Raw genomic sequence first — 17,867 nt, 5'->3', positions numbered from 1 at the left:
AGTATTGATTTTAAATCTTGATATAATCACATGTTTGCGGCTTGTGTGAATAGAAGGGCTACTCTTTGAGAGATTCTACACCTTGATTTGAGGATATGTTTGGGTGTTCTGTGAAAAGATTGTACCATTTTGAGAATAACATCTTGAGCGAGGTTATGACAGGTGACAACTAGCCACGCAAAACCTTGAGAATTAGGAATAAGTGAAGGTTATTCAGGACAAAAAGTCTGTTAGAAATAGCGAGGACAACAAACAACGTTGTGATTATGATAAAATAAAGAAAACTCCACCCAATAATCAAGAACAAGCTAAAGGAATAGCACGTCGTGTCTATCAGTTGTGACTAAACAAGTATGAAGTAGTGAACATACACTCTAATTGTCTCAGGTTAAGACTTTCCTGTTATTTAGTACGTTTTCGCCATCAAAGGAATCATGTATGAATTTTTGTCGAGACCAACTTTTTTGCTCCAAACTTCTCTTAGTAACTCTTGTGCGTTGTCCTGATCCTTATATGTTGGGAGCTCACACACATATGTGCATCCTTGTCGATACCAATCCCCTCAGATTACGATCTCTACAGGAATCCTGCAATGAAATTTCGAGGACGAAATTCTTTTTAGGGAGAAAGGATGTAATACCCGCGATTTTTATCAGATAAAAAAACTTAGATTTTAAGTCATTAAGGTGATACAAGAATATTTTATTGTTTTAATTATTTATTCGTAAGTGGATCTTAGATAACCTATTTGGATCTTCAATGTTGGAACCTTAATACCCTGTTCAGAACCTCGATTTTCCATTTGGATCTTAGTTCATAGATCTCAAACATTTTAATTTGGATGACCAATATGGGAATTTAAGCAAATGGATTGGATCTCTGATATTGGATCCTCCATATCAGGGTCATATTGGGTATTGGATCCAAGAGGAATGGAGTTGATCCACGATGTTGAAACCGGATTTTTCATGAGGAAAATTTTTACATCGGATCTATAAAACTTTCATGGGATCCATAGTAGCTTATGCGAAGTTTAGACCCACAATATTTCTTTTGGATCCTGGACATCGGAGAGGTAAAAAGGGTAGGAAACCAATTAAAATTTACTTGGATCCGTTATAAGTCACGTGGAAACCATGATAGTGTAATTTGGATCCACAGTTCCAAATCATATGATCAAAATTTTGGATCCATGGATCCAGATTTAGTAAGGGGACTTACGAAGCCGAATGGACTTTGGATCCATAATAAGTTGGTAGGGATCCATAATAATGTAACTAAATCCACTGAATTTTATTAGGGTTACATTTTAAAAACTTAAATATCTAATAGGTTAAACATTTTAAAACGGGTCCGGATCCTCTGGTGGACCCGAACATGCCCAAACCTGGACCTCGCTGTGATGGGTCGCGGGTCACGGGTTCGGTCAAACCAAACCCGCAACAGTGGTCCGTCAAAAAAGAAAAGAAAAGGGTAAACATGAAAAAAAGGGGCTTTAAGTTAAAAATAGTTGGGGCTGCTATAAGCCCTACCCGATAAAAACAAGTGTTAGGGTTCGTTTTGAACCCTAACACAACGTGGAAGTGAGGAAGCTGAGGAAGGGGGATGCGCAGCCTCCGGGTGAAGGGGAGGATAACGGATCCCCTTCCGATTTTCGTGGCAACCTTCCACATCTCACCTCCTTCCTCTCCCATTTAGCCGAATCTCTCTCTCTCTCTCTCGGTCTTCCTCAACTCTCTCTCGTTCCCCTCGTTTCCTCTCACTCTCTGTGACCTTCGGCAAGAGGCCGATGACCCTTTTCCTTGAATCCCTCACTGACCCTGTCGTCGCCACCTTCGCTTTCCTTTTTTTTTTCCGGCAGCACCACTCGACGATGACTCTCCTCTCGTCCCTTCCATTCTCATAATCATTGGTGAGCAGGAATTCGGCTGCACCCAGATTCACGACAGAAAGAGGGGAAATCATCAAACAAGGTAGGATTTGCTGTGTGTTCCTTGTTTGGTATATCATAGTTCGAGCATGCTGTGTGGGTGGCCAAAATCCCTAACAAGAAAAAGAGGATTTCAGGTTTATGGTGGCGAAAATCCCAAATCGATTGAGTTGGGGATTTCGGATATCAGAAAGAGGGGTTCAATCGAGCTAATGCCTTCCATGTTGAGATTTTATGAGTAAGTCAATAATATGATAGATGTCACCATGTATTAAATCATTGCTAGGTTTAGATTAATCATGTGTTTTGGTATGTGGTAATCTGTGTTGAAACCCCAGTCCTTTGAATTTGATTGGGTATAATTGCATTGTACGTTGGATAACATTTTTTTTCTGTTTAAATGTTGTTACCTGTGAGCATGACCAGTTTGTATCACTATATGCCTTGTAGATTCAACCTTTACCTGCTCTGGCTTTGGATGTTGGTTAGCTCTACCATTTACTAATATGTATGCTTAACAGGGAAATTCGGTCATGGTATTGTCTTAGTTCTAATAGGGTAGGGGTGAGTGTTGCTATTAATATTAGGGGTTGAACTGGCATCGTTCTATACATAGTAACTTATACAGACTGCTCCTGACAGAAAAATCATTGGTTATTATATTACACTTTATGCTGTGGAAAAAAAGAAGAAGGGATTAGTCATTTGCATAGCTTGTCTGCGATATTCAAATATAGATATATATATTTATATATACCTCTGCATACTGAATTCTGCTAATAAAAGGGAATTTACTTTGGAATGATTACCAGTGGGACATATTGTGGTTATTCGTTGCTAATTAGTTCGATGTATAATTTGCTGCAATTCAGATGAACCATAGTGGTGCAATATTTCTATTTAAATGTCATTATAGCTCATAATGTTGTTGCCTTTTTTGTGTAATTAAACAACAATAGGTTCTTTGATATATGTGTGCTAAGTGTGGCTCTGAAAATGTAGACTTCTCTTAATTGTTGATTCCTGTAAAATGGCCATACTAGCTAAACTATTATTGGATCTCAAAGGAGGATCAATGTTAATCTATGTTGTTGTTTCATCATAGGATTCTGAAAAATTTAGTTTGACTAGCCCTGTATGTGATATCAGTGATCTCTGTTAAATGAAATCTATAGGTTCACAACATCATGTGATAGGATTAGGAATCAACATGCTTATTTTATGGGATCGTTAAAATTGTTTGGAAACAGATTGAAACAATTGCTATTTTTGAATATACATACATGGTAATCTGTTGTGGGAGAAATCTTGGAAGCAAGTATACATGAGAATCTAGTTGGATTCATGTTAAGTTGAAATTTAAGTTAACATTTACATGCCTATTCAGTTGATATGCAAATTCCTATTTAGATGCATATAGGTGGATGCTCGGGTCCATATGAAGCAGCATATTAGTTAGATGCACAATGCCTATGCAACTGCATAGTAAGTGTATGTTCAATTTCGTACAAAGTTGCATATCCAGTTGATATTCAATGCAAACTTAACTGCGTATTAGGTTGTTATTCACTGTTACATGAAGTTGTATATTAAACTAATGCTCAAATGCTTATTGAGTTGCATGGTAAAATTATATTCAATTTTATATACTAAGCTGCATAATTTAGCATGTTAAATGGCATATTTCTTAAAATAGGCAAAATGCCATTAAGTGTATATCATCTAGAAGGTTCAAATAACCATGAAGATGTTTATTTTCCAAGGTTCATATGCTTGTTAAACTGTATATCTTTCTGAAATACTATTGCCTAACACTACATATTTCCTGAAAGTATTAAATGCCAACTAAGCTGTAGATCTTGTGGAATGTTCAAATGAGAAGGTGTTTGGAGAAATGTATATAGTTGTATTACCAAATTTCTAAGATTACCCTGCATGCTCAATAAGGGACACCAATAGTGTCTTTGCTTGTTGGCAGAGCTTTTAATGCATGCCACCTTTTTTTTTATACATGGAGGCGTTGTGGCAATTTTCTATTAAAGAATAAATAAATAATAATGATAATGAATGATGATTTGATAACCGAACCTATGGGTCGGTTTGTTGTGAACATATGAATGTCAAGCCAGTGTGTTGAGGGTCATGCATAGACCATCGAAGTTGTGATGTGAATCCACATGAAAATGAAAATATAATATGGTTGCCCGACTGGTTTAAAGGCACCGGGGCATTTGTGCTTGACTGGTTTAAAGGCACCGAAGCACTTTGGGTGGGTTATGCAATCAATATGACAAAGGATGAGGACTGGTTTATACACCTTGGTAAAATAACTAAGGTTGGGAATTCTACTGTATGATAGTAGAAGGAAGTTGGGGAAATGCCCCATACTTCTGTAACATAACTAAATTAAAAGATTAACCCACTCAGTTTCGGGCTTACCTTGGAGAGGGTAGGTGGTACAAAACTCCGGAGACATGTGTTTTACTGTTTTGAGCTAAAGTGACTCGATGGTCCCCAGTCCTCGGAGTTGGGGGGGGGGGGGACCCGGACTACCAAATATGTCCTGGGTGGTAGCTCTATGTTCTTCTGCAGAAGTTAGGGATGCATCCTGTTTTGGTTTTGGCCTTTGGGAGTTTCTCTCGGTCACTGGCCGATCCCTTGGGATTTTAGTCTCAGTTAAAATGTTCGGGTTAATAAAATACCCTTGAATAATATACCCCCGAACGTTTTCTTCTGAGATGGTTGCCTTGGCCCACGTGTACCCGTGGGATAAGAAAAGATAAACATCAATTAGAACAATTACGTATCACTGTGATGGAGTCATTAAAGAGACATTTGCATATTTTTCAGCATGCTTTATATTGTGAAATTGTAATGATCTGAAATCCTGAAATGGGTAAATACGAGATGATTGAACTATTACATGAAAGTTATGCATGTTATTGTTATTGTTGTTGCATCGCCTACCTCACTTGCTTGTTAATATTGCATAATTGTTTACCTGCTCAGTTATTGTTATTGCATAATTGTTTACCTGCTCAGTTATTGTTATTGCATAATTGTTTACCTGCTCAGTTATTGTTATTGCACAATTGTTTACCTGCTCCTGTATATGACTGTTGATTTCTGTTGTTGCTTACTTGCTTATGTATATGTTGAAAATCACTCATGACACCCACATCTCATACTGGACTCATGATATACCTGCATTAAGAGTTACAGTTTTCCTACTTAGACGTGGTAGTCTAATTCCAATCAATTTACTATTTTTCAGGTAAAGGATAGAGTTTATGAGCGGCTGCGGGATGAGGCATCGAATCAAGATTTTTGGATTTATTGTTTCAGGGATCGCTTAAGTTTATTGTAAATTTTAACCATTCATATCATTTAAAACTCTGATGATTTTCATTAATATTGAAATGAAATAAATGTGTTGGGTTTTCTCTCCACCGTAATGTCTCAAAATACTTAACCCTATATTATTAATTGGTTTCGCTGAAAAAAAAAATTTCCTCTTAAATTTGGGTTAAAATTTTGGGGCGTTACACCGGTTTTGAGGAACCATGAGGATACTAAAACTTCGTGTGTGTTTATGCTCCTGAACCCAACTAGTTAGTTCACCTCCCGACCATGGTTTTAGAGGAATTCTGTCACTTTGCCTGGGGTGATGTGCGGACATAACTGTTGTTATTGGTATACCAAGAAAGTGACATTAGTGGATGTTGATTTCTCTAATGTTCTGGCATTAGATGTTGATTTCAAATATTTTGATGGATGGTGTTGATTCCTGACATCGGTAGAGGGATAAGTGTAGAACCCAATAATAAAATACAAATTATATGATAAGCAACAACTGAAAACCTAACTTGACCTCGAGAATTATTGTATCCATTTTGAGTATCTGCGGGTTATGATAATAAAAAGATAAACTAAATTTATGTGCATTTAATAGAGACATATCTATAAAAGAAAACTCTAATAAATTATAATAATTTACTCATGCATATGCATTGATATCATGCATATTTATGTTATGCATTAAATCATGCATATTTACATGTTCTCTTACTTGTGTCATATTAATGGTTGCATGATAATTACTCCCTAATGCATGATAAATGTTCTCTATTGCTTAATAATTATTCCTTGTTGCTTAATAATTATTTTCTATTGTTTCATAATTGTTTCTTATTGCATGAATGATTATTTAAATTATGAAATTATTGTAATTATATCTCTAAAAAATGTTATATTAATCATATTTATATTCTTTTATTTATTTGTTTCATTAGAGAGACTCATATGCAGGATCTATGATTCTGACACCCTTACTTTATGCTTTTCACAGACTCTGAGACCTAGTGAAGGGACCTGCTACTACGAGGAGTCACAATGGCTACATGATTGTTTGACAATTTTACTTAGGGACAGAGTGACTTCACTTTTTGGTCTATTTATATTCATTTACACATGTTCTCATACTTTATGATTTAATTAATGAAGTTGGTTTGTTTTCATTGATGGTAATGTAAGATCTCTTATAATTGTGGATTGGTTATGATTGTAAAGGTCTCGGGTCTCTTGAAATGTTTTTGCAAATGTTAAAAAAAAAACTAAATTTTAATGGGTATGAGTTGGGATCGTTATAATCGTGGTCAATAGGAGGGATAACATAATAACCATCAGAGAAATAATAACTAATGAGGGCAAAATTATCATCGTCGGGATTGTTATATCTGCCATGGTGATCACTAGGCAAATCTTTGTCCAAACAGGAATTATGGTTCAAGAAACGGAGATAATCACAAGCCTAGAGATGCAAACATTGTCCAAGTTGAAGTTGGGCATGCCGCCATCAAGCAGCCGACTGTTGGAGCAATGCAAATGAATGTGGTGAAGGTGACTCATGTTGTCAGACCACCCGTGAGTAGAGTTGATGTACTTGGAAGTTCTTATTAATGGGTGACTCACATTAATATCAATATTAATTATACTTGTCAGCATTTCAAGACAAGTACAATTAATATCATAATATGTCTTAAGGCACATTTAAATCAATCATAATGCATTAAATTAATTAATTACATGCACAAACAACTAATTACAAAAAAGTGAAGTTGTACAGTTATAAATTATGTTTCACTTTATTAACCCCTTGTGAGTACTGTTGTCGTCGCGAAATTTTTCCCCCGTCTTCCCTTCCTTGCGGAAGAGAGAGAGGGAAAACGCTTCCGCGCTTCAAACTTGACCGGATTTTGGAAAATGTTTTGAAATACTCGCCTCCGTTTTGAAAATTGCGGGAAAATCCATGGGATGGGGCTCGACCTGTCGGTACGAGGTTCGACCGTTCCTGCCGCCTTTAACAGGGGTAATCGAACCAAGGACCAAAATTGTGCTTGACTTAGCGAAATTATTAAAGTTATGTTTTATCCTAAATGCACAGAGAATTCAGGCATGTGCTATGAGGTTTTGGGAAAATGCAACTTGGGAAAACATGATGTATGCTTGGAAAATATTTGGCGTTGAAAAGATTCTCTCAGGAAAAAGCTGAAAGTCAATTTCTCAGGAAAACTCATGTGAAAAAGGGTTTTTGAAATCACGGGAAAGTTCATAAAGGTGTGGGAAAATCAGAAATAGTTGAAAATCTTGGGAAAATAGAAGTGATTCTTGAAAAAAAGGTGAACCTTTGAAAAGGGAAACACTTCTTAGGAAAACTTGGACTTTGAGAGTTTTCTCAGAAAAATGATGGAAATTCATTGGAAAGCCCTTGTGGAAAAGGAAAATTGAAACTTGGGAAGTTGAAAACCTGAGAATCTTAACCTTGAAATACTTGGAAATCAATTTTGACTTTGAGAAAGATGAGAGACTTCTCTTGAAAATCTTAGGAAAATGACCTTTTCCCATGGAAAACTGTGGAAAACTTGACTTGAGAAAACCGATTTTGAAAGATTCTTAGAGTTTCTTGAGAAATCGATTTCTTGAGAATGAAATTTTCTTAAGAAAATCATAAGAAAACCAATGATTTCATGATGCCAATGATATGAGTGAATGAATGCACTTTGAAAGATTTTCTAAGAAAATTTGTTGGAAAAATGCGTATTAAGTCAAAGTAAATCCTTCACATATTCTGACTGTGGCCATGAATATGTTCAGAGTTTATTTGATTTAATGCACATGATTTTGAAAACTTTGGAAATATGATGTGCATTTTAAGATAGCCTAAGAGTGTAGGCTCAATGTGACTAGTAGAAAGATGATGGATCTGGGTCTCGTCCATATTCCGACTAGGGCCATAAATATGGATTCCACCGAGTTCATCAACTCCCTAAGAGTTGGTGCATGTGCCATTCGTGAACATCCATAGTGTTTTTGAAATAACAATGCATGAATCATATAAGCAGGATATTGCATAAATTCAAACTATATGATATGCATCCTAGTCTAAGCAAGAAACTAACTCTCTTATTCCAAAATTTACATTATTACATCACTAAATAAAGGAAATAAAAGAAATTTGCAGACTTCAGCTCCTTCTTTTGATTGTTCCTGCCAAACTTGAAATAGGGTTAGCTCAAATATGTGGGGTTTTCCAAGATTTTCCAATAATATTATAAAATTATTAGATTTAATTGGATATAAACCCTATTCTCATGCTTCCTTGATATTTGAAATGATGTAAATGCAGGGAATTCAGTGGAAAACAGTTTGAAATTCGGAATTGGGGTCAAAATGACCAAAATACCCCTAAAATTAAAGTTACACCTTTAAAATCAGGGTTTTTTTGAAGGAAAACTTGGTAAAATTGAGATTTCGAAATTCAAATTGAATCCAATGATGATGAAATGCAGTATGAGGCATGATGACATGCTGCTAAACACATTAGGACTGTAAAATCAGAATTTGACATTTTGCAATTTATCCAAAATAACGAATTTCGCTTGTTTTTCACTTGGATCCGGGTCCTGCGGGACCCTGTTTTGGTATTATGGCTAATCCGAACCTCAAATGGATTCCAAATTGCACCAAATTCGGTATGAAGTATCTACTTACTCTGATAAACATCCTAAAATGCTAAAAATCATGAAATGATATGATTTAAATGCTAAAATTTAAAGAAAGTCCTAAAATGGTGGATTTTGCCTATGGATCCGAACCAAATGCAATGCTTAATATGATAATGCAAGATTTACACCATGAAAACTTCTGATATTTTGTAGACTGTTAAAGGACCCGAAATGGAACATTTATGGTTTTTATAGCCTCGGGATTTGAGCCATGGTGAGTTCAATAACAGAGATTTAGTTTTGACAGAGGTAAAAATCACCCTAATCTGATGTAAAATGCTAAACAAATATAAAAAATCCATGTAAATTTATGAAATTAATCAGAGCTACTCATGATACCTACCTAAACAACTTTCATGTTTATGACTTTGGCATTTGATCAACAGAAACATGGATAAAAATATAACTTTGTGTTCCTAAGTTGACAGAACAGACCAATGTGACCAAACAGGGGACTGACAAGAAAAATCTGAAGCAGGTATCAAAACTGTTCTAAAAATCACAGGCTTTCAGATGCAAACATAGGACAACTCGGACATAACTTTCACTTTTTACAGTTTTGGATTTGAAGCAACACACAAAGAGAAACCATAGCCCTAAGTAGATCCAAGATCTCAGAGGCCCAAATCAGGCTCTGACACGTGTCCCAAACTCTTGGATTTTTGTCAGACATAAAAAAACTCCAAAAAATCGGAGAAAATCAGGTTAAAACTAGACATTCTCCCGAGTTCAGAACATCTTTTGTATTGAAAATCGGATATCCCATGAGGGATATCTCGATTTTATAAATTGGCAAATGATTTTCAAAACGCCTCCCGGGTAACAAAACCCGACTTGCCATTTTGAATGTTTACCGCAGTAAACAAATTCAAATGCTTTCGAATTTTTGGAACAATTTTAGGAACACCTAAGTGCGCATTCCGTGATTTTTTTGAGATTTTTAATAAACAATAAATGCATAAAATGACGTGTGGACTGACTGACAAAAACAGAAACCTACTGAAAATGAGCAGAATTGAAATAAATACTAAATTAATCCTAATTAATTCATGAAATGTGCTAAATGAATGAAATAAAATGCAAATTAAACCTAGCTAAATGCATGAATGTTAAAAATCATCAAGGAAGCATAGTTAAATATTTTTATATATGTCATTTTATGAGAATAGCTCAATCCATCTCTCGGATGAGCTCTTTTGTCAAACGACTCCCGAATCGAATTATGAAATCAAATCAAGGGGAAAAGAAGTGCACCTTGCTTCGTTACGCAGCGTAGAAGCTCTTGAAAAGGGCGGCTATCACGAGCTTCCTTCGTCCTTCGCTCCGGGCTTCGGATGGTTCATCAAAATTGACCCACTACTTGTTCTTCACTGAGCCAAAGGGGGCATGAATTCCAAAGTGCAAAAATCGGATTTTCAGGAAGGCTAGGTCGAATTTTCAAGTTCACAAAAATGGTCTTCTTCTCAAAAAAATGGTCTCCCTATGCTGGGCGTGGAGCCTTATTTTTATAGATTTTCTGGAAAAAATTCGAATTTCAAACAGGCTCAATCTGAGCCCTCCATGTGGCGCCATCTCAGAGATGCTATTTTGATTTTTGAGAAAATAAAAAATGAGAATTTTGTGGGTGAGACACCTCAGCAGGATTTGAAATTTTTCAAAATTTGGTTTGCTTGATTTTCTCTGCAGGAAGCTCCCAGATGGCGCCACCTCAGAGGGTGCTCTCTTGGAGTTTGAATTTCAAAATCACCTTTTGTAGGGAGTCCTCAGGTGGTGCCACCTCATGGTGGGGTCCTTTTATTAAAAATAAAATGAAAAATACAAATGAAGCCAAGTGGGAGTTCTGGAATGGTGCCACCTCAAAAGGTGTTTGACATATGTCAGAAGAATAGAGCAGTGGGCTCAGAAGGCGCCACCTCAGAGGAGTTTGAATTCTACTTTTTCTGATGAAAGGAGATCTGGACATGTGGCAGTCCAGGATGGTTCCATACCTGACAAGTGTCAGCCTGCTGGAGGAGGTTCTTCAGATGGCGCCACCTCATGGGGGATTTGAATTTTAAATGGAGGTTGGCCCTGAAGGAATGGGGGGTGGACATGTGGCGGCACCTCAGGGTGGCTCCTACAATGCCATGTGGCAGGAGGGATAGGCAAGGGACATGTGGCGCCCTCATAGGCCATCTAGAAAAATCAGAGCTCAGGATTTGCGCCACCTAAGCCTTGTTTGAATTTTTGAATGGTTTGCTTTTTCTGAAGAAATGAGAGATTGACATGTGTCCTCTGCAGGAGAAACACTCCAAATGGCGCCACCTCAGAGGAGACAAGCCTACCTTTTCTGGAGGAATCTAGGAGTGACACGTGTCTCCTACTTTTCTGAGAAAAGTAGGGAGAGACATGTGTCAGGCTACTTTTCTAGAAGGAGGGAGAGGTTGACACGTGTCCCCTGCAGGAGACACACTTCAAGTGGCGCCACCTCAGAGGAGACAAGCTCCACTTTTTCTAGACAGGACAACCTATGACACTTGGCATCTCCTGGTAATCTTGGAATGACACATGGCGCAGGATGGATAGGGTGACACATGGCAGATAAATGGGATGACATGTGGCGGCTTCCTAGGGTAGCCCCACACTGACACTTGGCATGGAAATGGGAGGAGAGAGAAAAGACAAGTGGCACCAATCCAGGGGACAAGGCTCCTATATTTTTGGGTTTTTCAAAATTCAAATTTTCAAAAGAAAAGCTTGTGTGACACCACCTCAGTGTGGGTCCCACATTGCTTCTTTACTGAAATAAGGATAAAACAACAACTTCTTTTTGGAATTTTCATAAAATCTGGACTAATTGGTAAAACAGGAATTTTTGGAAAGAGTTGGCCCCTGTAGGGCAATTTTGTAAAAGGAAGATATTTGAAATTGTCAAAAGGGCAAAATATGAGGTGAAGTGGCTGAAATCCATATTGAAAACTATCCAGATCGTTTTCCTGAGAAAATATTTTGAAATTCAGAGTCCTGGGGGTAAAATGGGAAGAATTGATAATTTTGAAGACCTAGGGTTTTGAAATCAATTTTGAAAAGAGTTGAAATTCTAATCTGAATTGAAAATTTTGAAATCAAGAGTTCTGGACCTCGAAATGACATGCTGTGCAGTGCAGTGATTTGAAATGCTCATGCAATGATATGCAATGTCATGTCTTATGCAATAGGATCTTGAACCAAGACTTTGGAGATGTCTGTCTCCTGTCAGGAATAAAATTTTGAACCTCTGAGATAAAAATAGAGAAAAATTGAGAGTTGTAGATGCAATCTAAAATTTTGCAGGTTCCATGCTCAAAAAATGACCATTTTGCCCTCTGGCGATCCCAGAGGTTGAATGATGATGCTTGGTGGAACTGTCGGGGAGGTGAGTGAAAATTTGGGGTGTTTACAGATGTCCCTCTTTGCTACTAAGCCGGCTTGTGGCCGAGCTTAGTGGCAAAGAAAAACACACCAAATTTGGGCTATATATATAAAAAAAAATGCCCCAGTTAGAAGGATCTGACTGAGTGTGAAGAAATTGGCCCGAGGAAGATGGTAGATATGAAGCGAAAAAATGGAGAGAAAAGACTCACTCTGTGAGAGTGAAATTCAGGTTTATGCCCTTAACCTGGATGGGACAGAAAATGCTTCGTATGGAACGAAGCTCAGGTTTGACCCTTAACCTGATTGGGGAATGAAATATCTCATTGAAATGAGACTCAGGTTTGTACCCTTAACCTGATCGGGTGGAAAATGAAATACCTCTTTGAATGAGGCTCAGGTTTGTACCCTTATCCTGATCGGGATAAAAATGAAATACCTCTTTGGATGAGGCTCAGGTTTATACCCTTATCCTGATCGGGCGGAAAATGGAATACCTCATCGACGGAGGCTCAGGTTTGTACCCTTATCCTGATCGGGCGGAAAATGAAATACCTCTTTGGATGAGGCTCAGGTTTATACCCTTATCCTGATCGGGCGGAAAATGGAATACGTCATCGACGGAGGCTCAGGTTTGTACCCTTATCCTGATCGGGCGGAAATGGAATGGAATCCTCGAAGGAAGAGACCATGATGGAACCTCTGGATTTTGCACAATACATCCGACAGGGGTTTTGCAAAAGGAAGGAAAATGGGGTCCCTAAAGCTTGAAAAGGGATTGATTTTGGGCGCCTCATTGCTGAGACTAAATAGCTTTTGAAATTGCCTTTTGCGGAAAATGATTGGTAGTTCGACCTCGAACCGAAATGGGACTGTCTATGGTGGGACAGTGGGGACATAGGGAAGTGTGCATATCTGAGAGTTCATGCTCTCAAAGAAGGGAAGGAATCAAGTCCTTAGGAGGGATTTAAAATTGGTGTCAGAATGGATCAAAAACGGATATCAAGCTCTCACTTCACGTCAGGATAGCTAGAAAATATTGTCAAAATGTTAGAAATTTTGCTGTTGATTCAAAATTTTTGAAAATGTTGCATATTGTTGCAAAGATATTCTTTCTCTTCTACCCAAAGTATTACCTCTAAATAAGGTTCACTTCGTAGAATCGAGACTTGAAATCCAAATTGCTCGCAATTGACCTTCTTCAAGGAAGCTATCAATTTCCTTGATATGAACAGGAAAGAGAATTTGATATTATGAAAGCAGTTGATGAAAGAGTATTGATAATAGAATTTCACAAATTTAAAGAAGATTCTTGATAAATCTGGCAGTTTGATATCCTGAGGGCTTCTCTCATGATAATCTTTCTGCACTCTTTTGGCTCTCTTGTGTTTTGGCTGCATTCTCCTTCATTTTGGAGATGTTCTGACTTTTCTCTCTTTCTTTTTCCTCTCTTTCTCTCTTTTGGGAAAAGGGTACGTCACAAACTCCTTCAACTTGGAGATGTTTCGATCCTCCTTTGATGATATTGGTTTATGGGTTATTTTGATGATATTGGCTCATTGGCTGGAAGATCTTTAGCTGAAATTAAATACCTTTTAGGGATTGTCGAGGGGTTCATCGCATCTGCCTTCATCTTGACAGTGCTTTGGACCTTCCCTGGAAGGATCCGTCACATACTCCATCATCTTGGAGATGTTTCGAATCTTCTTTGGCCCCGGGGGTCTACTCGCCTAATTCGCCTTCATCTTGACGACAGGTGAGAGATCCCTTTTGCGGATATTTAATTGCAGCTTAGGTGATTCTGAGGAGACAGGGTTTGGGTGAATTCTCTCTTTTCTAGCACTCAGGATATTTCCACTGTCTCGTCCTTACAAGAATAGCCTTTAAAGATGCGCCATTGACTGCGATCAATATCGATCATCTACGGCTTTTCAATAACATTGAATCTTCTTTTCTGGCCATATTGAGGATTTATCCTTCATCCTTTTGGTTGGCCAATAGAAAGAATTTGAGTTTTGAATCTCTTTTCGCAAAAGCTTCACTCTTTTGGAAGTGATGCTGAAGGTAAATTGAGATAGAGATTAGTGCAATAAATATTCTGAAATCAACAAATAATTCATAGACAATTTGACAAAATTTTCTTGAAATCCTTGGTGAAAGTGAGTATTTGAAATCCGGCTCAACATATCCGTGACGAAAATTCTCCTCTCTTTTTCCCCAAAAAGAGAGACTCAGGCTTAGCCCTTACCTGAATGGCAATTGGGAAATACTCCTCTCTTCCCTGAAGAGGAGGTGTTTGCAAAACGAACTTTCGAAGAGAAATTGAGCTTTCGTCAAAGCTCCCTAATATTAGGCTTCTCTTATGGAAAGGGGGCCGATAATAGTGAGGTCAGAAAATTGGGTCATGAAAGGAACGAGTCCATCATACTCTCCCTGCAAAGAGGGTCCTTCATGATGAAGATGGCCTAGTATGAAATTGGGGGGTCACAAGAAAAGCGAGTCTCCGTCGAGCCTCTCCTTTAAAAAGGGTTCCTCGTGTGAAATTGGAAATTATTTTGCAAACGGTTCACAAAGACGCGAGTCCCTTCAAACTCTCCCTGAAAAGGGGCTAAGTGAACAAATTGGATAGCATGCTAAAAGAACGAGCTCCCTCGAACTCTCCCTAAAAAGGGTCTTTCGCAAGAGAAAATGATTGGAATTGGATATTGAGATTGATTGACCCAAAGGTCGAAATTGGAAATTGGAAAATTGGTTGTTGGAAATTGAATGACCCGAAGGTCGAAATAGGATGACCTGACGGTCGAAATTGAGAATTGGTTGACCAAAAGGTCGAAATTGTGTGACCCAAAGGTCGAAATTGAGAATTGATTGACCTAAAGGTCGAAATTTGGAAATTGATTGACCCGAAGGTCGAAAATTGGAGATTGATTGACCCGAGGGTCGAAAATTGGAAATTAGTAATTGAAATTGAGAATTGGAAATTGGGTGACCTGAAGGTCGAAATTGGAGAATTGCCTGGTTTGAAGATTTAAATTGGAATTTGGAGAGCAAAATATCAAATTTGAGCAATTGACAGACCCTGAGGCTCAACAAAGAAGAATGATGAGTTCGAGTCAGAATTCGAATAAAATACAGAGATCACGAGTCGGAACCCGGATCAACAAAAGAAAATGAAGAGCTCGAATGATGTAATGAGATCACGAGTCAGAACCCTGATCAACAGAGAAATGACAAGCTCGAATCTGAGCTTGACTGAATAAAGAGATCTCGAGTCGGAACCCGGATTAACAAAAGAAAATGAAGAGCTCGAATCAGAGCTCGAGTGAATAGAGAGATCTCGAGTCGTAACCCGGATCGATAAAGAAAATGAAGAGCTCGAGTCAAGGCTTGAGTAAAGAGATCTCGAGTCGGAACCCGGATCAACAAGGAAAAAATAAAGAGCTCAAATCAGAGCTCGAATGAATAGAGAGATCACGAGTCGGAACCCGGATCAACAAAAGAAAATGAAGAGCTCGAGTCAGGGCTCGAGTAAGATAATGAGATCACGAGTCGGAACTCAGATCAACAAAAGAAAATGATTTGAATAAAAAAAACTCGAGTCGGAACTCGGTTTTGGGATTTTGAAAATGTACCAGTTTGAATACTGGATTTTGAAATAATACCAGTTCGAGCGCTGGGTTTTGGTTCAGTATGGGTGATGACCTTCCAATTTTGAAACATTAGGAATTGTGATGGGACTGTTTGTTGAAATCCCAATACTGACCAGATTGTTGTTAATGCAGTTGGATGCAACTGAATATGAATTGATGCACATGAATGCACAAGTGCGTGAAATGAGGAATTTGTTTATCCTGCCTACATACAAGGCAAATTTTAAGAATGCCCCAGTGTAACTGAGAAAGAAAGTTTGATCATTATTTGAAGAAAATAGGAAGAATTACAAGAGGAGAATAAATGTTTCAAGTATAAAACTTTTTCAAGTGTCGAGCATTAATAGGATCTGGCAATTCTACCCCATCGGCATTAATGAGCCGATATGAGTTGCGGGGTAATGCTTCTTTGACAACATAGGGACCTTCCCAATTTGGCGACCATTTGCCGTCGGGACGATGCTTGAGATAAGCTGTGGATCGAAGTACTAAATCATTGACTTTGAATTTTCTTTCGATGATAGACTTCGCATATTGCCTGGCTACTCTCTGGCGATAGGATTGAGCATGCTCTGCTGCTTTTAGCCTTCTCTCGTCGAGTAAGTCTAGCTGCACTAGTTGTTGCTGTTGGTATTGATCAAGAGGTAATTGCAGAAGTGAAGCAAATTTTAAAGCGGGCTTCTGAACATGTAGCGGCAATACTACTTCTGTTCCGTAGACCAATTCTGATGGAGTAGCATTCGTTGGTGTACGAATGGTGGTCCGATAGGCCTATAGTGCATCGTGGATCTTCTCATGCCAGTCACGGCCTGTTTCCACAGTTCGCTCCAAGATACGAATTAAAATCTTGTTGGTGGCCTCTGCCTGACCATTCCCTTGAGGATAATATGGAGCGAAAAAATGGTGATAGATCTTGAATTTTGAGCAGAATGTCTTCATCTTTTCATTCTTGAAATGACTGCCATTGTCTGACACAATGTCATGTGGGATGCCGAAACGGCAAAGTATGTTCTTGTGAATAAAAGAGACCACGTGTCGGCCTTCTACTGTGCGGAGACTGATGGCTTCTACCCACTTGGTGAAATATTCTGTTGCGGCAAGGAAGTATTTGTGGCCATTTGAAGCTGAAGGAGTGATGGGACCTACGACATCGAAGGCCCACATGGAGAACGGCCATGGAGAAACAACGGATTGTAAATATGTTGCTGGCGCATGGATAGAAGGTGTGTGTATCTGACATTGTACACACTTCTTCACATAATGATAACAGTCTTGTTGCATAGTCTTCCAGTAGTAACCTGCTCTGATGATTTGCTTGACAAGGGTTTGGTAGCCGACGTGGCCGCCACAAATGCCTTCGTGTGCTTCTCGCACGACTTCTTTGGCTTCGTCTTCATCTAAACATCTGGAATACTCTGAACTGAATCCACGACGATAGAGGACATTGGCCAAAATGAAGTATCGAGTAGACATACGCTGGATTGCTCGTTGCTCTTTCTTTGAGAGTTCTGGAGGAAATTCACCAGTTTCTATGAAAGTTTTGATATTGTAATACCAAGGCTTCTTCCTTTGCTCGGCCTGGTTTACCTGTTCCGCTAGAATGAAAGCAAGTTGGTCAAGTCTGCCAATTTCAAAAGAGCGACAAGATTCTCCATTTCTGAATGTCATAATGGAGCCTAAACTGGCTAGGCTATCGGCCACTTGATTGAAATCTCTCTTGATGTGGAATAACTGAAATTCTTCAAAATTGCGGACAAGCGCTGAAACAATTTTCTGATAGGGAAATAACTTCTGATCTTTGACCTGCCATTCGGCTCGAACTTGATTAACAAC

The sequence above is a fragment of the Nuphar pumila genome, chromosome 3 (assembly GCF_984573655.1).
Source record: "Nuphar pumila chromosome 3, dmNupPumi1.hap1.1, whole genome shotgun sequence".
NCBI classification, from domain to species: Eukaryota; Viridiplantae; Streptophyta; class Magnoliopsida; order Nymphaeales; family Nymphaeaceae; genus Nuphar; species Nuphar pumila.
The sequence above is the reverse complement of the archived record's forward strand: the minus strand, read 5'-3'. Positions refer to the sequence as shown.